This window comes from Pangasianodon hypophthalmus, chromosome 2, assembly GCF_027358585.1.
Source record: "Pangasianodon hypophthalmus isolate fPanHyp1 chromosome 2, fPanHyp1.pri, whole genome shotgun sequence".
Classification (NCBI taxonomy): domain Eukaryota; kingdom Metazoa; phylum Chordata; class Actinopteri; order Siluriformes; family Pangasiidae; genus Pangasianodon; species Pangasianodon hypophthalmus.
Genome location: NC_069711.1, coordinates 10,791,136 through 10,813,784, shown reverse-complemented (window position 1 = coordinate 10,813,784; position 22,649 = coordinate 10,791,136).

The window sequence follows — 22,649 nt, the reverse complement described above, 5'->3', positions numbered from 1 at the left end:
CTCAAATGCAAACTTCTGCTCTTTTCAAGAAAAAAAAAAAAACCCTGCAAGGGCAGGAAAAAGGTTGTGTCAGAAAATGAGGAAAAAAGCAAGCCTACAAATGGATTTTTGTCAGTGTTTATGGCAAGTGTTTTTAGAGGCAGGTCAGAGGAGAGAGTGAAAAGACCCATAAGAAACTATAATATTCTCTTGGTCTTTCTGCCATCAATCAGATTTTTTTTGTGAAAACTGCTGCTTTATAGTGAGAAGGGATTCATGGTGATGTGCTGCTCTGATAAGACTCATTCAGCATTGGCCTGTGACCATAGATTTTGGTGGGGTAGGTCATTAATAACAACATAGCCTAAAATAAAATTGAGAGGCTAGCACACTTGACTTATGCTATTGGCTACTAGTGATACAGTGAAAAATGATTTTGTAAACCTCATAATAGGCAGTTGAACATCAACAACATACAGTAATTCAGCATACAGTCTAGCAGCTCATTTGGAGTAGTTTCACATGTACCTTTGTTCAACTGTGTTTGAGGTAATATCATTAATTAGAGTTTACAGGTTTCAGCTAAATTTCTACCCCAACTACATCTCAAAATCACACAAAAGACCTGAAACTATCCCAAAAAATAGGGCATCGGAAAATGTGAGACATTTTCACACACATTTTTGATGAATGAACATTATCCCTCTCTCAATCTTTGCAATATATCTTACAATAGAAATGCTTCTGTACATCATAGATACACTGTCTGCACTAACACTTTGCCTTTTGGTAGAAATGTATTAGATTTAATTTAGATTATTTTCTATAATACAAACAACCCGGTCATTAGCCATCTGTCTGCTGCTCATACCCCGAGCATGAGGCAGCATGATTCCTGCCCCAAAGGTCCTCTATTAGCACTCGTTGCAGTTCGATTTTTTGACCGCTAGGTGCTATGAAAGCTATAGATATTGCACTGCAATATCTAGAAAGGAAATCAGTGGATATATTGGTTTATTTTGTCAAATAGCAACATTTTTTAAAATATCATTGGTCATTCAAAAGTGGCAATCAGTATTTCAATGGAATTTAAAATGCATGGAGTTGTAAATGAAGACTTTATGAAGATTAATATTTGTTCAATGGCTCATATAAAAGGTGAGGTTCTGTGCCGCTTCCTCTATGATTGAGCCCCCGCTGCTCTTATTTTCATTTTCATACAAGAAAAGTAGATTATGAAATCAATGAAAATGATGACCCTACTAATAATGAATCACTATCCCTGTTAATGCCACAGATTAGATTTAGAGTTCAGAGGAGTGAATTTTAACAAATTAACTCACAATATCAGTGTTAATACATTACTAGGTGACAGCTTTTTACCACTGAAATAATATATTATCACAACCAGCATAAAATAAAACATTTATCTTAAATGAAATGGTTTATTGAAATCACCACTGTAACAGGCAAGTGAGTCTTAACAACAAGGACCTGCTGCCAAGAATATACATGTGAAATTACGAACATTTCAAAAGCTGAGCTGCTGCAGTGAACTGAAATTTATAATGTTAAGATGAATAACACAACATTTTTCTCAGTGGGAGCATCTGTAGCCTGCAGGTGGATCTGCAGAATGGCATCTGGAGCAGTGGCCTTAGCTGCATTTATCAGGGCTGCCTGGCTGCTAGGACAGAACTGATTAAAATTTCATCAGGCCTGGTGGTGACTGCTTCTGTGCTTTCATGAAATAATGTGCATGTGGATGTATAAATATAGATCTGCTACTGTTATAACTTTCCAAGAAAATCCCTAAGATGGATTTTTTTTAACACAGGCATGATAGAGGTAAATGCATTCTGTGTGTATGTGTGTGCTGCTTATTTTTGAATTTTAGCCCATATTCAAGCAGCTGTATGCCTAGCAAAAACAGCTATAATTAATGATGGATTATAATTTCTTTGAAGCGTCATGGTTTCATGTTCAAAAGGAAGGTTGTGTCATCATGTAGCAAGGTGTAATCCAGAGAAATGTTTCGGTATGTTCCATCATAAAAAAGGTTTGGCTGTGAACCTGAGAGCTTTTAATCATAATCAGAACTGGGAAAGAGAAAGAAAGAAAGCCTCAAGATTATTTTTACTTAAAAAAAAAATCAATCATATTCATAATGCAGATGTAGTGCAATATAGTGAAGTAAATTTATTATAAAACTGCAAGCAAAAATTAGACTCTGGAGTGCTTGGCGACTCTGTTCAATAATGGAGTGACTAACAGATAGATGATACAGAATATGTATGCTCAAACATAATTGAAAAAATTATGGTTTTGTATTGGGTTACAGTATTTCTAAATCTAATAATATAATTTAATGTCAGCTAAGAACAGGAATCTGAGGCACAGGCTCACCAAAATTGGACAGGCGATTTTTTTTTTTCCAACTTCCAGTTTTGGTGAACCTGTGCCCTGTTTTTGGCTGACCAGAATTGTACCCAATGTGGTGTTCTGCTGTTGTAGCCCATCCACTTCAAGGTTTGACATGTTGTGCATGCTGAGTTGCTTTTCTGATCACAATGGTGGTAAAGAGTTATTTGAGTTACTGTAGCCTTCCTATTAACCAGGCCATTCTCCTCTGACCTCTCTCATCAACAAGGCATTTCTGACCACAGACCTACATCTCACTGGATTTTTTTTTTTTTTTTTTAGTATTTCGCACCATTCTGTGAAAACTCTTGAGACTCTTGTTATTACAGGAGATCAGCAGTTTCTGAATCACTCAAACCAGCCTGTCTGGCACCAACAAGAGTACCTATATAGGGCCATTATTACACTGATACGCATTGCGTAAATCATTAAGAAAGCAATGCTGGAGAGTTTATGAAAGGCATATGTTAAAACTAATGCCGTGATTAGAGGTTTTATGTGACTTTGTCTCTACATGAAAAAGAGAAGAGAGAACAACCCTCAATTATGATTATGGGTTGAGAGATTGAGACTGTTATTGTGATTTTTTTTTTTTTACTGTATCCTTACCTTGCAAGTTATTTATTTATTTTAAATAACAACACATTCATGGTACTTTGAGAAAGTTGTAGAAAGTATACACAACTAAGGACACAGGAAGTGGGGGTGCTGACCCCCCCAACTATCAGGATTCCTTTAACTGCAAATGCAACTGCAACTGCAACTGCTAAAATGATAATAGTAGTAATATTAGATAATATATAGATAGTGCAGGTCATATGTGTCCTGCACTATACACCAATCAGCCATAACATTATGACCACCTGCCTAATATTGTGTTGGTCCCCCTTTTGCTGCCAAAACAGCCCTGAGCCGCCGAGGCATGGAATCCACTAGATCCCTGAAGGTGTGCTGTGGTATCTGGCACAAAGACGTTAATAGCAGATCCTTTAAGTCCTGTAAGTTGCAAGGTGGGGCCTCCATGGATCGGACCTCATGGCCAGCACACCCCACAGATGTTCGATTGGATTGAGATCTGGGGAATTTGGAGGCCAAGTCAACACCTTGAACTCTGTCATGTTTCTCGAACCATTCCTGAACAATATTTTTTTAGTGTGGCAGGTCGGATTATCCTGCCAAAAGAGGTCACTTCCATTAGGGAATACTGTTGCCATGAAGGGGTGTACCTGGTCTGCAACAATGTTTAGGTGGGTGTTATGTGTCAAAATAGCATCCACATCCACCAGGACCCAAAGTTTCCCAGCAGAACATTGCCCAGAGTATCACACTGCCTCCGCCAGCTTGCCTTCTTCCCATAGTGCATGCTGGTGCCATCCCTTCCCCAGGTAAACGATGCACATCGTGCTGAATTTACTGCAGACTGCTTGATGGGAGTTGGATGATAACAGAATTTTGTATACATTATTTTGGTGTAGTTAGTTCATGTGCTAATGTGCTAACTACAACAAGATAGTCAAGTGGCTATGACTAGTGAGGAAGCAAAACTTCTTACAGCAAAGCATATATAGAAACACATCCAATGTCAACAAAACAAAAGAAAGGACTGTACGCTCATTAATGGGAGTGCACTGAAATGAGTGCACTAAAATGAGTGGTTGAATAGGATTGGGGCAGTGGTAGCTCACTGCTTAATGTTTTGAGCTAGTGATTAGAAGATTGTCAGTTCAAATCCAAGGATTCCCAAAGAGCCACAGCTGAGCCCTTATGTAAAGTCTTTTACCCCTTAACTGCTCAGATCTCTGCTAGCATTGTATCCTCTAGTGATCACTTTGGCTATCCATATGCCAAAAAAAAATAAATAAATAATAAATTAAAATAAAAAAAACAAAAAAACAACAAAAAAAAAAACGCACTCTCTTGGAATGGGTGTACATTGCAATTACTTAAGTAATCATATGACTGAATCTGTAACAAATGTGACAGAGCAGAGATTAGATCATGAATAAATTTTTATTGCACTATATTCCACTGTACCTACAATGTACCAAAGCATGAATAAAGTGATGTTGCAATGTATTACATATGGAAATAAAGCTAATTGCAGCATGTAGTTACGTGCATGTAACTACACCCATGAATTCCACCGTGTGTTCACTTGTGAAGTGAATAAAATATAAACCATATTTTTGGTAGTACCTTTGCTATCGAAGTGAATTAATGTCAATATAAGAAGTCTATTGGAGAGGATAAATATAGGGACAGTTTAATAATATTGGATACTGCATAATTCCTGATGACACTTGATATACAAAAAGAAGCATTTTATATTTTTTCATTACAAGATTTTTTTTTTCTGTTTAATATATCCTTCACCATGTCTAGATAATGTACTTTATCATTATTTTAATTTTTATTACATTGCAGCGACCTTATATTCATGCCTATGTACATCACAGTTACACCAGTATTACAATGGAATATTACACTCATGGTAATGTGAAGCATTACCAATAAATGTACATTAGAATTCTATCATTGAACAACTGAAAGTTGTAATAGGCTTAGAAGTTGCCACTGTCTTAACTATGAGTAATTTCAAGTTTGTATATCTAGCAGGCCTGATACAATAGAGATTAGATAATGAATAATTATATAGTACATTAAAATTCTATTGTTACACATTTTGGGCAACTGAAAGTTGTAGCAGGCTTCTTTAATAATGTTTTGCTGGATGGCCTAGCTTCCTTAGAAGATGCCACAGATTTTATTCTTGTTTATCTAACCTTAATCACCACGACACAATAGCATTACATGATAAATTTGATTATTACAAATTTGTTTTTTGAAGGTTGATTTTGAATGTCATAATAGAAGTGACTTACTGATGTAATATAAGTGATTTCTTTGGTTCTAGCAGATGTGCATATATAGTGCAAAGAATGTAGGAGTGTAACATTTAAATTTAAGAATATAAATTACAACAGTTAATGATTAAAAAACACATTATTTTTTACTGTAATCCTACAATAAAACATTTATGTACTATTGCACTTGTAGTAAGTTATACATGTTACTATATAACTTACATGTTATTATTGCATCTTATTCAGAAGAAACTTAAATCCCTTGGCTTTAAAAAAGCAATCACGAATGGTGCTGCTATTTGGCTCCATCTTTCAAAGAGTGTTTTCCTATGTGTATGTGTAATAGTTTTATGCTTATGATGAAACTGCATGCTATGAGGCTCAATCACAATGGTTTCATAACAGTTAACTCTTTCTGAGACAAATTTTTATCCCTCCAGTTCAATATTGTGACCATCCATTATATAATTCTATAGAACACAGTGGTGCCCATCTTGATTATGCATGCACTGTTTAATATTAGTAGTTAATAAACTGTGGATTAAATATATTTTTAATGGAGAAGATGTTTGCTGTCAAGAAAGGCTTAATTGTTCAACTGGTTGCTTCTAAAGAAAACATAAAAAATGTAAGTCACTCAAACACTGGTCTAAAAATCCTTTGTATTTCTTATTTAAGTACTTTATAGCTTCAATCCACCTTCTTTGTTAAATATCATGTTTTGCAACGAGTTACAATGTTAACAACTGGTTTTTCACTTGGTAGTTTTATACGCGTCTTAATCTTACTACCCTGGGAATCACTGGACGGCTGCTAACACACCCCAGTGGGATTAAAAAAAATAGTCAGTGTGTTGCTGACCTTTCTGACTGCATTGGAGAAAGATGACTTACTAGAAAAGGGAGATGAGGTCATGTCCTGTGGATACAGATCTGTACTGTCTCTGATGTTGTGAGCATGTCTCAATGCACCACTTAAGGGCAATGGCAGAACCATGAACCTCAGCACAACAGCATTTCTGGCTCAGCATGTTTTGTCATTTCCTGGCCTACATAGAGCTGCCACTGCAGAAATGCATAAAATATCTAATCTTATGTAAAAGTATACTATTGGACCTTTATTGTATATCCTGGTAAGGATATAGCCTTTCTATTCTCTGGTCTGCTGAAAGGAATAGGTGAAGGAACCTCATCCAATATAGTGCAGTTAGAAGCAGAACAAAAAAAAGGTTTACATTTCCTTGCACACATTTGCACTTTCTGTAACTATGTGCACAAGTGACTCAGTGAGGCCATAGACGTATGTACTAATGTACTTAGAAAAATGTTTCATTTGTTTTCCATGCCATGTAAATCTTGGTTTAGTCTCACAAGACAGACGTCTAGCATTCACTAGAAAATCAGGTATTTGTCATCAGTTGAACATAAAGCACAGATAGAGAAGAAAGGGGCAATTTAACTGACATGGCAGATGTCCACCACAGACCTGTTCCCATATATTGAAAACACATGAGATTATCTGGTTTAATCCCCACTAAAGGCTTCACACATAAAAAGATGGGCTTCTGTAAACTTTTTCAGTCCAGTGACTATATCTTGCCCTGAAAAGCTCATTGTCGCAGTGTTAAAAAGTTAATTTTTCCACTGACGACCAGAACAAGGACAGCTAGTAAGATTGCAACCCTTTAGATCCTAAAGCTTGTGTCCAAAAAAATATACAAAAAATATCAGATGCTCTTTGGCCTGTGGATGTAGCACCTGCTGAGACAATTTTTTTGGTGGAATAAATTTTAAAATTCAAACATCAATACCTTTCTTTCCCTTTTGAAAAACAAGGCAATATAATAAACTCTCTGTCTAGTACTGCATTATCACATCCACATCCTGTACATGACCCCCACTGACTTGAAGGAAATTGATGCAGTTGTAGCTTTTATCGCTCCAAAAGCTTTACTTGGTGAGGGGCTGCTGTAAATATCCTGGAATTTCAGATACTGTGTATGATAAGCAGTGGCTGCATTTGTATATAGCCATCTTGTTTACTGTGTAGGTAGAACTTACTTTCTCTGGCCGTGCCTTGGTGCTGCTGGACAAAATATTCTCATAAAACAATATTGATAAATCAGAGCATTCACTCAGTACAACAAATATAAGAATTGAGTTTTTCAATTTTTTATGAGACACATTTTTACAAGTTATCAGAACAAGAACCTGCAGTTATTCATTCACCTTTATTGTATAGGTTTATAGACTATTTTATAATGTATAGACTATAGAAATGTTTCACTTGGGATGTCAGAGCAGGAGCATGCAACATATACTCACCAAACACTTTATTAGGAACACCTGTATGCCTACTCATTTGTGCAATTATCTAATCAGCCAAATCACATGGCAGCACAACAATGCATAAAATCATGCAGATATGGGCCAGCAGCTTCAGGTAATTTTCACATCAACTATCAGAATATGGAAAAAATATGATCTCACTGATTTTGACTGTGGCATGAGTGTTGGTGCCAAACATGCTGATTTGAGTATTTCTATAATTGCTGATCTCCTGGGATTTTCACGCACTACAGTCTCTAGAGTTTACTCAGAATGGTGCAATAAAGAAAAACATCCAGTGAGCGGCAGTTCTGCAGACAGAAACGCCTTGCTGATGAGAGAGATCAATAGAAAATGGCCAGACTGTTTGAGTTGACAGAAAGGCTACAGTAACTCAGATAACCACTCTGTACAATTGTGGTGAGCAGAAAAGCATCTCAGAACGCACAACTCCTCAAACCTTGAGGCAGATGGGCTACAACAGCAGAAGACCATGTCGCATTCCACGCCTGTCAGCCAAGAACAGAAAGCTGAAGCTGCAGTGGGCACAGGCTCACCAAAGCTGGACAGCTGAAGACTGCAAAAACGTAACCTAGTCTGATGAATCTTGATAGCATAAATCCATGGACCCAACCTCCCTTGAGTCAACAGTCCAGGCTGGTGGTGGTGGTGTAAAGGTGTGGGGAATATTTTCTTGGCACACTTTGGGCCCGTTAAATACCAATCAGTCATCGCTTGAATGCCACAGACTATTTGAGTATTGTTGTTGACCATGCGCACCCCTTAATGGCCACAATTTACCCATCTTCTAATGGCTACATCCGGCATGATAATGCACCATGTCACAAGCGAAGTCTTCTCAAACTGGTTTCATGAACATGACAATGAGTTCAGTGTTCCTCAGTGGGCTTCCCAGTCACTGGGTCTGAATCCAACAGAATGGGATTTGTATCATGAAAGTGCTCCTGAAAAATCTGCAGGAATTGTGTGATGCAATCATGTCAACATGGACCAGAATCTCAAAGGAATGTTTACATCTTGTGGAATCCATGCCACAAAAAATTGAAGCTGTTTTGAGAACAAAGGGAGGCCCTACCCAGTATTAGTATAGTGCTCCTAATAATGAGCTCAGTGAGTGTATATGCCACACATAGCATACATATGTCGTATAACAATGCAAAACAGTAAAATTTGGCCAAGTGGCAAATAACAACAGTGGCAATAAGTGGCACTTATTCCAATGAGGTTTAGGAGACTGCAGCAGGGAAGTGAATTTGTAATGCGACACCTTAAGTTTTAATTAAAAGGCAGAGGAGATTTAATTGGATCTTACATTATCAAATCAACTATGAAAGACCACATCCACTGCCTTTAAAAAAAAATAAATTCTGACATATCTGTAATATACAAAAGAAGAAAAATGACACACTGTACAAACCCATGATTCCACTATTGTCATATAAATGATATGATTGATTTTAAGGAGAGAATCAGCATTATTTCTAATGGTGAAAAAGATTATTGATATCATATGCTCATTTGCTATCAGAAATTATTTTAATTATATTCATGTCAGAAACATTATTATAACTAGCTCCAAGTGTACTGAAAGGAAATTGAAAATCATATTTTAATATTTACTGTGTGACCAGCATTTTTGTGAGATTCCTTCTCTTAGATCAGATCTGATATTGTGTTAAATAACCCACAATATCAGTTTCTTCTACTGTATTACATTCAGCCAGTCTGTTGAAAAGTCACTAACACTTTGGTTAAAGCTACAGGGTCATATTCAGTGTTAAGTTCAAAAGTTACTTCAATATGTATGTGGGTAAATCCTGACAGAACTTGACACCCTTCTACCGCTGTTGATCCATTTGCCCTCCCTGCCTGATTCATCCTGTTGCTCTGCTTCTGCTTGGAGATTCTGCACTTGTGACTCACCTTCTGCTGCTGTGGATGGTCGTAGAATGCCTAAAGATTTGCACTTCCAAAAAAACAGTTTATGTCCAAGTCTCACCCTTGCTTCAGTGGATAATCTCACCTGGATACTGTAGATTTGTACATAAGAGCTGCTACTGTAATCATAAAGTCTGTCTGTCCTGTGCTTATCCCAGGACTGTTTGTCTTTACTCTTCTACAACTATATACTGTAATGTACATAATCTGGTGTCACCCAGAAGGCAATAGGTTCCTTTTTGAGTCTGATTCCTCTCAAGGTTTCTTTTTCAAGTTGCCTCAGGGAGCTTTTCCTTGCCACCATCGCCTCTGGCTTGCTCATCAGGGATAAATTCATAAATTTAAAATTTATATTCCGAATTTATACATTTCTTTAAAGCCGGTTTGTGACAATGTCCATTGTTAAAAGCGCTACACAAATAAATGTGAATGGAATTGAAATTGAATAGAATTGAATTACTTGATTTTTTAAGACAACATTAGGGTTTACAGTGTATCTTATTCTTATGTAGAATATTAATGAATAGGTAAAGAACTGAACATACCATGGGCACCTGATGCACTTGATACTGGTGACTCAAGCTCTCTTGGAGCCCTTTCAATGCCTGAGCTCTCTAAGCTCTCGGTCGTCCACCTCTTCACTTCCTTTTAGCTCTTTGTTGTCCATTTCTATATCTCTTTCTTGCTCTCTTTCTTCTACCTCTTCATCTCCTTACTTGTACTCTCGCTGTCACCAATTCCTGCTATATTATCCTCCTTACCATGTATCCTCTTTGGTTTAAAAAAACAAAAAAAACAAACAAAAAAAAAAAACTCATGTCACCCTTTCTCTTCATAATACTGTCCTGCAAGAGCCATCGAGTGTGTGTACATGAATGCAGTTAAAAGACCCAATATAATATAGTCCAAACTGTCCTAACTAGGTCACTACAAACTTGCTAGCTAACCAGATGGCTTTCTATAGGCATACACTGAGTTACATTTAGCTCACTAAATGAGCTAGCTTGCTAAACATACACTAAAACTGCTTCATTTCCTAAGTGAGAACAAATCAATTTATTATATCACTTTGAATTTGCTATACATTTACAGAATATTTTAGCTAAATTTATCACATTAGAAATGTGCATTGCTATGCTAGCTAGCTAACTTAGCCCATAGTGTCCACAATCTTGCTGTTTACTTGCTAGCTATCAGTAGCTGGTTGCTAGCTAGCTAGTAATGAAAACACAGTCGACACCAAGCACCATTTTAAAAGCAATACAAAAGCAATGGTATTATATAGCCTAGTCCAACAATTACCTTTACAATAAGTAGGTAAACTATTACATTTATATTACATTATATTTCATTGTGTATAAAGGTTGTCTTTGCCTTCTGAAACCTTGGCTTGGACCAACAGCTTGGACCTAAACGCGTAGGTGTAATTAACATAGCAAAAGTCTCAAAACAAATATATGGAACCAATTTTCAACCTGAGGTGCCCGAAACCCTAATTTCCATGCTAATCTAGAATTGATGCAGTTTGAAATGAATAAACTCTTACATAATGTCACCATCAACTATGTTATACTTACATTGGGATACCAAATGCTTGGTAAGGCTTTTTCTTAGGGTGGCAGCTGCCCCCATGCCACCCCAGTTGATCCGCCCCTGTGATGTGCACAGTAAAGTTTTTTATTGACATAAAGCTTCTGTTATACTGAGAAAATGCAGCAGACAATTATGTCCTCGCAACTGATTGGGCTGTATCCCAAACTTCATACCACTGTACCAAATAGTTTGGCAGTAGATTATTAGTTGCCACTTACAGATGGGGGATTAATGCACACAGTGGTGAGGAGCCAAACATAATCTATGTTACGAAATGTTCTTCCACATGTAGCTTGCAGAAATATTTTTCTACCAGAGGGGGCAACATTACAAAATCTTATATCCAGCAGCTTTGTGTGTTGTGTTTAAGGCTACATGTCACCTACATAAGCCTTTCTTGACAACTGACAAAACTACATATATGGTCATAAAAGGTTTATACCAATAAGATTCAGCTGTCATAAAGACTGCTTTTATCAATTTGATGTCACACTTAAATCAAGTGATAGAGTTTCACTGGCATAAGTTTGTTTTAGGGCTGTTGTCATTTGTACCTGACTTTGTAACACTTTGTGTCAGAGTTACACAGTAGGGATGATGTGACATTTGATCATATCATGTGAGGTTAACTGGAAAATTGAACGAGAGAGAACATCCAAAAGTCTTCACTCCCTCTCAGACTCTCACATACAAACGCATACAAATTCACTCTAATTTAAGGTCAAAATTTGCCACAAGTTTAATACAAATTTTAAAAATAGTAAAATGAAACACACACTACTTACTGCCAGAGAAAATAAACGTCTTTGTTTTAACAGTGCATGTGCAGTGCATGTCACTGTCAAAGCCTTCACCCAAGTAATAGTCTTATACAGCAGGCTTTTCATGTTAATGTTACCATGAAATGCCAAGTTTAGGAGACATGGCAGAACATCTTTCCAGTTAACTTCCCTTGGCAGGCTCACATGCCAAATCATCATTCTGTGACTCGGACATACCAGAAGCAAACTGAGCTACGAAGTTAGTGTCACACGGTAGGTCCAGCTGGAAAGTGTCATAACATCTTATGTCAGTATCAACTGTCAGGAATGTCAGTTAATGTCAGTTAAACACCTGGGATTAGATAACATCTATGTCGTTTGACTCAGGTGTTTAACTGACAAAATGAACATTTTTGACAGCTGATGCCTGTGAGAGGATTATATAAATATTAATATATTGTAGGTTTATGCCATTTGATAACTAGCTTATGAAAGCATCATGTATGAACCCTGCCCTTAAGTAAAGTATTTCTGAAAGATATAATACCACCTATAGTAAATAAAGAACTGATAACTGACACCAAGTTGACTCTCACTTATTATCTCTCTCTCTCTCTCTCTAGCTCTCTGTCTTTCTCTGGTGTATAGAATTATCTCTTTGGGGAGGTTGATAGTTTAAATCCTCTTTCGCTGTTGTGCAGATTTAACCTCAACTTGCTATCTTGTAACCCATCTTTTAGGGATGGTGGAGCAATCAAACACTATTGTATTTTTGTAACACGCTTGTCCTTGGCACTCATTCTACTCATCCAACTTACCTCTGACTGAAAATTCCAACTTAACGTGCTTGTTAAGAATTCTTAATTTTTAAATTCAAGAATACTCTATTAACGAGTTTTCCCTTTTATTTTTAATGGGGAAGGGCAAAGTTTGGAAATCAACATTGCAAAGAAACTGTTATAATTAAGTACGGAATCAATCACAGCTCTGTTTGATATGTTCACACACACACACACACACACAAAAAAACATTTTGCTGTAACAAGTGATTAATTCCTGTCAGTGGGAGTTAATCTTAATTGTTAATCTTTGCGTGGTCTTGATTTTTTTTTTTGGGTTCTCCTGAGTAGTGCATTGGAGTATAAGAGCTATGTGCAATATAGAGACGCTTGACTAGTCACTTGGAAAGATAAGATCCACAGGAAATCAACTCCACAGTGTTATCAGCATGTAATGTAATTTATATGACACATGAATGCTGCAACATCTTGTCATCTTGTACACAACAATGAATAATGTGTTGATGAAAAATGATGTTATTCATGTTTAAAGCCTTTCTATTAAAATCTACCTTAGGTATATGGCAATATTGTTTAGTGTTTAGAATAACAATAGCTTGCATGATGGATGTTTTACCACCACTGTGTCTAGTAACCTTATTACTTATTCAATGGAATGATATTCAAAAATGTGCAGTCATAATACAGAGATCTTGGAATTACACACACACACACACACACACACACACACACACACACACACACACACACACACACACACACACACACTATACACCCATCGGCCATAATAGGAATAGGAACACTGGTACACCTGTCAGCCAAAATTGAAGCTACAATGGGCACAGGTTCACCAAATCTGTACAGTTGAAGATTGTAACATCATCTGAAAAATATTCGGTTAGCCTGTGCCCAATGTAGCCTCAAATTCCTGTTCTTGACTGACAAGACTGGAACCTGATGTGGTTTTCTGCTGTTGTAGCCTATCTGCCTCAAGGTTCAATGTGTTGTGTGTTCTGAGATGCTTCAATATCACTGAGAACTCATTCTGATGTTTGATGTGAACATTAACTGAAGCTCTTGACCTGTATCTGCATGATTTTATGCATTGCTCTGCTGCCACATGACTTGTTGAATTGGATAATTGCATGATTGAGCACGGGCACAGGCATTCCTATTAAAGTGGCTAGTGAGAGCATGGGAAACGTTTTACACCAAAATATTGCTTAAATGTTTCTCCTTGTATTTGTCATGGTTGTCAGAGAAATTTCTGAATTCTGGTAAGACTTCCTTTTTTCTCATAACCATTTCTTGTTTGTAGTATACTATATATGTTATATAAAGCACATGGACATTAGGCCAAGTGTGAAGCCTGGCTGTTCTATTGTTGTGAGTTCTGAACCATTTTATTTCTGATTGATATCCCGTGTATGATCTCTGTTATTATTTTAATATAAGTATGTCTTTTTACTTTGCTATATCAAACTTCAAATCAGCTTCATATATCAGGACTGCCAGATGTCACTTGAGCAAGCCTTTAAATTGTTAAATTGTGCATCTTAGATTAAAAACATCTGCTAAATGAATAAAAAAAAATGTGAAAATATAAATGTAAATATACTGTCAAGCATTTAAAACATGTAAATAACCTGCAAGTGCATCTTGGCCACAGTGGAATCTCAGTTTTTAAATGGCTATTTATTTACATATACTGGATACACACAGTAAAAATAAAAGGGAACATAGATTTCTCCATACACACAATACACAAAGATGAAGTGGAGAGCAGTTTTTATCTGAATACCTAAGTTTTTTTTATATGCATGACATTCAAATATGTTAAAACAGAGCAGTTAACTGGGATCTAATACAGAAGCAGACACTCATATCCTAGTAATTCAAAGTAGCTCAGGAAAAGAACAACTAATTGCTTTCTTCAACTCACCAGAGATGCCTGCTTTACCCCTTGTGGTCCTCATGTCATGTTTTATCAGAATGTTGATGTGGGCATTGAAAAATATGTGCCCAAATGTGATTTAGCTCCTCACTGATTTACTGAGCTATATTAAACATAAATTTATTTTGTACATTACACCAACGCCCCTCTCTTGACATTGAAATAAAATCTTAGCTGTGTTTTCCTGCACAGGTAAGCGTATTTACCTGGAGTGATGCTAAACAAATTTGAATAAATCTGTGAAACCCAATTTTATGTAATTGAAGCTCACTTTGTGAACACCTGCAACTGGATTAGAGTGTGACATTAAGTTGTTTTGCTGCAGTGGGCCGAGAAGGGCTCCATAAATTTGGATTTAATTCAACATTTTTAATACTGCACCATATGCGCTTTACAGAATAGGCAACATGCTTGGCGGGTGCATAAAAATTACTGAAATGAATCCAAGAAACTGAGACTAATGAGACCTAATCCACTGCTCACATTTATAGCAAGTGTACATTTTTTCTTTGATGATCAAAACTTCAGGACTTTTAATAATAAATAGCCAATTTTAGTTCCAGACAAATCCACAAACCTGGATGACAAAGAGTTTAAAAAAAAATTGCAGAAGCACATCCATTACATAAATGTATTTCTGCAATTCTTAAAAAAAAAAAAAAAAAAAAAAAAAAGAGTATTGATGACACTATTCAAAGTGGTCTGAATAGCAGATCCCGCCACTAACAAATTGATCTTCCAAAGCAGGGTCCCTGTGTGATGGAACAGTCATGCTCTGTATTATTATAGAATTGCCAACCAGCTTGAAAAGAGGGCTAGAAATCATGGTGTGCCACCTTGGTCAGCTCTGCAACGTGCCAGCTGTGTTGAATGGCTGTTTGTGCACAGAGTGTGAGCGATCCCTGACAGGCTGCTTTTTGTTTGCCTGGGTGGCTGCATGATTTGTGCGCGGCCATCGATCCGCTCCCAATTAGAACAATTACTGCCACCTCGCTTCCCCTTTTCGTTAGCTTTCATTAAAAATGGCTCTGTCAATAGCACTGTTTATAACAAGACTAATGCGATGGTGAGTAGACAGGATGGCATTAGGTGATTATTTCATCCTGTGATGGCACAAAGAGAAGCAGTATGAGAGAATCAAGTTGAAAGAAGCAGAAATAAATATTTGTTTTCCTTCTGTGAATTTCACTTCAAGTCATCAGGAATGCTCAGCAGCCAGCTATTACATATTGCTGTGTAATCTATTTGATGCTTGTCACTGTGATTCAACCATCAGTCTCATTTTATTTAAACATTAACCCCATGTTGATGTTTGCCATTAGACTTTTGCTGTTTGACATCTGGGTGAAAAAAATTACAATTTTAACCATTTTACAATTTAACTACAATAAAAAGATTTATAAGGTGTTATAAAATGTTGGTGTATCCTGGAACAAGATAACAACCCCAAACATAAAACAAAATCAGAAGAAAAAAATAGTTAGCAAACAATCAAAAAACAAATTCAGTTTTGCCATGACACTCAGATCTTATACATGTCATATTTCCTTCTTTGAATGAGGTCTGGGCAAAACTGAGTTATAACAGATACATAACAAAAAACTGGCAGAATTAAATCATATGTGGAGAGAAGAACATGCGGGGGTGGGGGTGCAAATATTAAAACTGAAAATATCCTAAAGCTGCTCAGAGGATACACAAAGAAAATGAAAGCAGTTATAATGGCAAAGTATAGGCATATAAGCTATTAGAGGATATTTATATCACATTCACAAAGGGAAAACTTTTGAACTGATGCATTTTATTAATATTAATTATAACATTTTAATATTTTAATATCTATTTGACCATTTTATTTCTTGTAATAATATCTAATAAACTAAAAGTCTTGTTGGCCCCTTTCTGATTTTCTCTACTCCTTTTGCATATTTTTCACATCAAATAGTTTCAGATCATCAAACAAAATTTCAAAAAACAAAAGTCAAGGAGAACATGAGGAAACATAAAATGCTTTTTTTAAATGATCATTTCATTTATTGGATGAAAAAGGTTTTGCAACACCTATATCACCCATGTGAAAAAGTAATTTTCCCTAAACATGATAATTGTTTGTGTCACCCTTAGCAGCAACAACTGCAACCAAATGCTTCCAATAACTGGAGATTAGTCTTTCACATCACTGTGGTTCACTCTTTTTTTTTTTTTTTGCAGAATTGCTTTAATTCAGACACACTGGAGGGCTTTTGAGCAGGAGCTCCTGCCACAGCATCTCAACAGGGTTTAAATCAGGACTTTATTTAGGCTACTCCGAAACCTTAATTTTGCTTCTTGTGAGCCAATCAGATGTGGACTTGCTTCTGTGCTTTGGATTGCTGTTTGCTGATTGTTGTTGGCTGTATAACCCAACTGCGCTTGAGCTTCAGATCATGGACTAATGACTGGACATTCAGGTTCGGGATTTTCTGGTAGAGAGCAGAATTTATGGTTCTGTCAATCATCGTAAATTGCCTAGGCCCTGAGACAGCAAAGCATCCCCACACCATCACACCACCACCACCATGTTTGACTGTTGGTATGGAGTTTTGTGGAAGTGTGCAGTGTTAGCTTTATGCCAGATGTAACAGGATCCATGTTTTTCAAAAAGTTCCACTTTTCAACTCATCAGTCCACAGGACATTATCCTAAATGACTTGGGGTCATGAAGGTGTTTTTGGCAAATGTGAGACAAGTTTTTATGTTTCTCTTGGTTAGCGGTGTTTTTTTGCCCTGCAACTCTCCCATGGATGCCATTTTTGCCAGTCTCTTTCTAATGGTGGAATCATGATTGCCAAGGCAACTGAGGCTTGAGGTTCCTTAGATGTTCATCTAGGTTCTTTTGTGACTTCAAGGATGAGTCACTGATGCACTTTTGGAGGGATTTTAGTAGGCTGGGCACTTCTGGAAGGATTCACCACTGTTCCAGGTTTTCTCCATTTGGAGATAGTGGCTCTCACTGTGGTTCACTGGCCTTAGAAATGGCTCTGTAACCCTTATGTTTTCAATATATTTCAATATATATTTCAATAAGTTTCTTCCTCATCTCTTCCAAACTTTCTTTTGATTGCAGCATAGTGTGCTTCTTCTTGAGATCTTTTAGAACCCAATTATCAATTAAATTTGGTTGATTGGTATTGGATATCCTTTTTCCTTCAATTAATGAAAAGATCATGTAAAAGCTGTATTTTGTGTTTACTCAGGTTGTCTTTGTCATATGAAATCTTGTTTAAAAATCTGACACAATTAAGGTTGACAAATAGGCAAAAAATGAAGAAATGAGGAATGAGGAAGGGGAAACTTTTTCATGGCATAGTGTGTTTAAGTTCATGAAGTTTATCCCACAGTAGTAAACCATGCAACAGTTTTTGCCACAACAAGAAAGATGTATAAACACATACACACACTTCATTTTGTTGTGGCATGTTGCTAGCGGATCCTGGTTCACATGAGTGCTTCCCCTGCAAAATCCATCCAAGTGTGATGCCCTGCGGGCACCTAGGCAGCTGCCAGCCGTGGTGAATGAATTTCGACAGCTGCATGGGTGCAGATAGTCATATTGTGCCACGACAGCAAAGAAGCCATTCTAGCAGGTGATCCAAAAGAAGAAGGGAAAAAAGTGTGTCAGTTTTTTTTCCCTTCCTCTCCTGCCTCCTGTCTCTGTCACTGACCCAAGACATGTCAGGGCCCTGTCAGTTTGCCACGCAACCATGTCAACAACATCTGCTAACGATCTGCCCATAATTAGTCATCTGCTCAGGATGCTTTAGTCAAGTCACACCTGTGCGTTTTGTTAACATGGGAGGCAGGATCTTGGCATCTGTTGCATGTTTAAAGCACAATTTCTGACTACAATGTGGAGACATATTGGACATTTTGGAAGATTTTAAATTAAAGTCAGGCATGATATTAGTGACTTAGCAAAGATCTAGTTTATTCTGCTGAAGCTTTTATGTGCTATGCTCGGTCACCAGTTTTTCTGTCCTTTTGTTTGTCTGAGCTTTTGAGTGCTTTTCTGATTCAGAGTTCAGCAATGAATAGGCATTATTGTACATCTGGAGGTCTGGGAAAACCCATTGGAAATTGCATCACCTGAATTCTGGTAAACAGCCAAAAATGACAATTGGGTTAGACTCGAAATGATATACTTTGAGAAAACATGCTTATATTTTACCAAAACAATGCGGAAAGGTCTTTTTTTAGGCTGCTTTCTAATCCTGCCTTGGCTTTCTGCCTGCGGAGATCATGCTGTGTAAGGAGCCAGTTTAACAAACAGCAGTAAATGCAGTCAGTCTGCCTAAAGATGTCTAAACCCTTGCTAGCTAAGTGTACTTTTCTCATGATTTAATCATGTTTTTGGAAGGTTAAATGTCGTAGCAAAACATACATAAGCCTACTCAATTCAGTTTGTGATCAGATTGCAGCTGTTAAAAAGTCTGCTGTGTAGTAACATCATCAAAATGGAGTAGAGAGCTTATACATGCTGTACAGAATGTTTTAAAATGTTTAAATGACCTAATAAAAAGACATTAAAAAGCAAGAATTTGGCCAACAAATTGGAACTTACTAAATTAATCAATAATTATTTCCCCACAGATGTAAGAGTGGACAGAAATCAGTCAAGTGAAGAGACAATGATGATACTCGTGTTTACTTCAGGTGGATGATGCTGACTATCAAAGTGATAACTCATTTCCCAATGTAATCTGTGCATTCACTGTATGTATGTTGCTTCTCTCTTCCTACAACCAGTTTAAAGCTTTGGATTAAATTTGCTTTTAGTTCTATTATAGGCCTATTCGGAATGCAATGAGCTAAAACATATCAAAGTTACCATGGTAATGTTTTTAATACGCTTTTAAAAGACTTGTAAATGTTCATGCTATCAGAGCTGCAAATGATGGAAAGGACTTTTGAACTATTGCTTATGTGACTGACCTAGTGCAGGTTGTGGGGTTAATTGCAGTGGGTTTAGGCAAAGGAAGGAGTTTCGCTCATGTCGACATTGCAGACAGGGAGTCAAGAGTATTGTGTACTACTTAACTCTGCAATTCTGTTTTAAAATCTCCTCAGAGAGACAGCCTGTTCTGCATTTTAACTGCCTCTAATTGACTAATTTATTTATTAATGTTTCGGCTTATTACTTTCACTGAAATATTATTTGGATAAAATTACTTACTACAAGAGTACTGACAAAAAGAACAGAAAACTGACTTTTCACCAGTCTTTGCTTTTCTCTAATCTAAAATCCTTTTCATGTATAAATAGTAGCATTTATACTTTCTCTGCTCTTAATGTTTTCCTTATGGCCATTTCTGCAGAAATACTATCATGTATCATAAAGAGTTTTTTCCTGATACATGCAGTATTTCTGTCATAAAGAGTCCAAAAGGCAAATCTAGGCTCAGTTTTTTTTCCTTTTTTTTTTTTTTTTTCTTCAGTGAATTGATAGTAAATCTGCAGTATAATTACATCAGCTGTTTGGGCATCAAGAAACAGTAGGAGATGGAAAACTCTAATATCTGGACAGTCTTGCCCATTGTTCTGGTACTGCTGCACGGAAAAGTTCTGTAGATAAATGTTTTTTCATGATCTTTTTCGTCCCACACTTACTGGAATTACTTTTATTAGAAGACTAATTGATATGATGCTACAAGTAACAATGAATAATAACAGTTTTAATGAACCAATTAGAATAGTAACTGGATAAATTGCTACTGGAATAATCATCCACACTGGGGTGGCGTGATATGGCCCTGAAGTGCATTATTTTCCCATTTCCAGCAGAAGTGGACAGAAGTGTGTTATTCCCCTTATATCACAGCAATTTGCCAAATATTAAAAATTTAAATTTATTGTTGAACAACACATATTTAACCAATTATAGTTAGACTCAATAATAGAATGCTTCTCCACATAAACAATTATATGCTTTTCCTTTGTTAAATAACATGCTTTTTTTAAAATCAGTTTTGTTAGCCTTAGTTTATGTAGAGTGTCTGCCATACAATGAGCTGTTACTATAGAAATGATAAAGATTTAGAATATGACATTAATACAAACCTATCATTTATGTTACTACAGAAGGTCTAAATTGTTTTCTGCAGTGCGATGCCCAGTATGATCTCCATGTTTTAAGATTAATTTAAACTTCAAATATACTGTATCTTTAACCTCACAGTAGCAGTAAAGACTGCTGTATTATGTATATTATTCTGCAACCCAGTTCTTTCATCAGTACCAGTATCTTTTGTGCTTAGGCTATCCTGATTCACTCCCACACCAAATGCCTGTGACCAGCATCATGATAAGGAAACCCACATGAAGGTATCTATCTATCTATCTATCTATCAAATAAAAATAAATACAGTAATTAATTAATTCATTCATCTTCAATAACCACATTACACTGTGTAGGGTAACACTGGGTGCAGAGTGGGAGTATTCACCCCAGATGGGAAGCCAGTTCATTGCAGGGCAAAATAAAATAAAATGAAATAAAATAAAGTAAAATAAAATAGCAAATAAACAGTATATATACACATAACTGCATTCATCCACTTGTATGCACAAGGTAAAAATAGTAAAATAGTTAAGCGTGCAACAGATTAAAACCTGCAGCTTGTGAAGTTCTCCCTATTTCTATTTTTCATTTTCATTATCTGCTGGTGAAAGTATAAATGCCACAAGGATTAGAGAAATTACATGTGCTCTCTCTTGCCTGCCCCATCCTGCGCTTATCCTTCTTCTTTCATTCTTCTCTCTTCACCTCTCTCTCACTCTCTCTCTCTCTCTATCTTCACTTCTTTTCTCCTAACACCCTACTAGCATTCTTCTCACACTGTCTGGGCAAGACTCAAAAATACAGCCCCTGTGCCCAACCAGCAGCCTAGCCCTAGAGAGTCTAGAGTGCCCAGTGCAGTGTCTTAAGAATTTCTATAATCCCAGAGATCTATTACAGATAGTGGCAGTGACACAGGCGACAAAGATTAGGAAAGGCAGATACTGACTGTATTGATTGGCCCTCTCATTCCCTCGGTTGGCTACTGGGCTGCACAGCCATGTAATGGAACACAGTAATGAATTCCAGCAGCTCTGCACAGTCGCAGCAGTCCAAGTGAGACAGAAGTGAGCAGCAGAGTTGGGCATGAGTGTAAAGACTTGAGCATGTCTTTAAAGGGGATTATCTCCTCCTAATCACTAGTAGACTTGTCTGTTTTTCTGCATACAGTTTTGTCGCAATGCACTTTCTACATTTGTGTTAGTAGGAATAATAATAGCTACAAAGCCTTTACTCAAGATGGCTTTAAACCACAGTGTTTTGTATTAGTGTTTTTTATCAGTTTGGGAAGCTATAATGATGCATATCTTATCTCTAAGAACAAAAAGGTTTTCAGTCTTCAGCATCTGATTTATGATGTAATGGCAAAATTGCTTACCATTGATGTGTCATTTGAAGATTTACTCTGCAGCATTAACTTATTTTCCCACAGAAGAGAGACCAACATTAGTGTGTTTCTGTGGCTTTGAACTAGCCAGGTTTTGCCTAAATGCACTATTATATAATTGAGGACATCAAAGATAATTTTCCTCTGAACTGTCCTTTGCGAATCGTGAGACCATCAAATGCGACACTGGCGCAAAAGACAACAGTCACTGACAAGGAGCCACTAGTCTAAGTTATCAAGCCCCTATGAGACTGTCCTGTCCTCCACATTTAGCACATTAAACCTCACCAGAGGCTACAGTACTTATAGGATAGCTTGCCAACACCACAATACCTACAAGGTTTTTGCTAATCATAGTATTGATCCTGTAACCCACCCCACTTGGAACTCTTTAGCTTGGTTCTGAATGAATCAAGTCCAGCTCTACCGCAGTGGTGGGAGGTGCTGGGGAAAGCAACTGAGACCTGCCTACTGCCTAAAGAAGAGTTGCTCCTTAGTATTCAGGCCCAG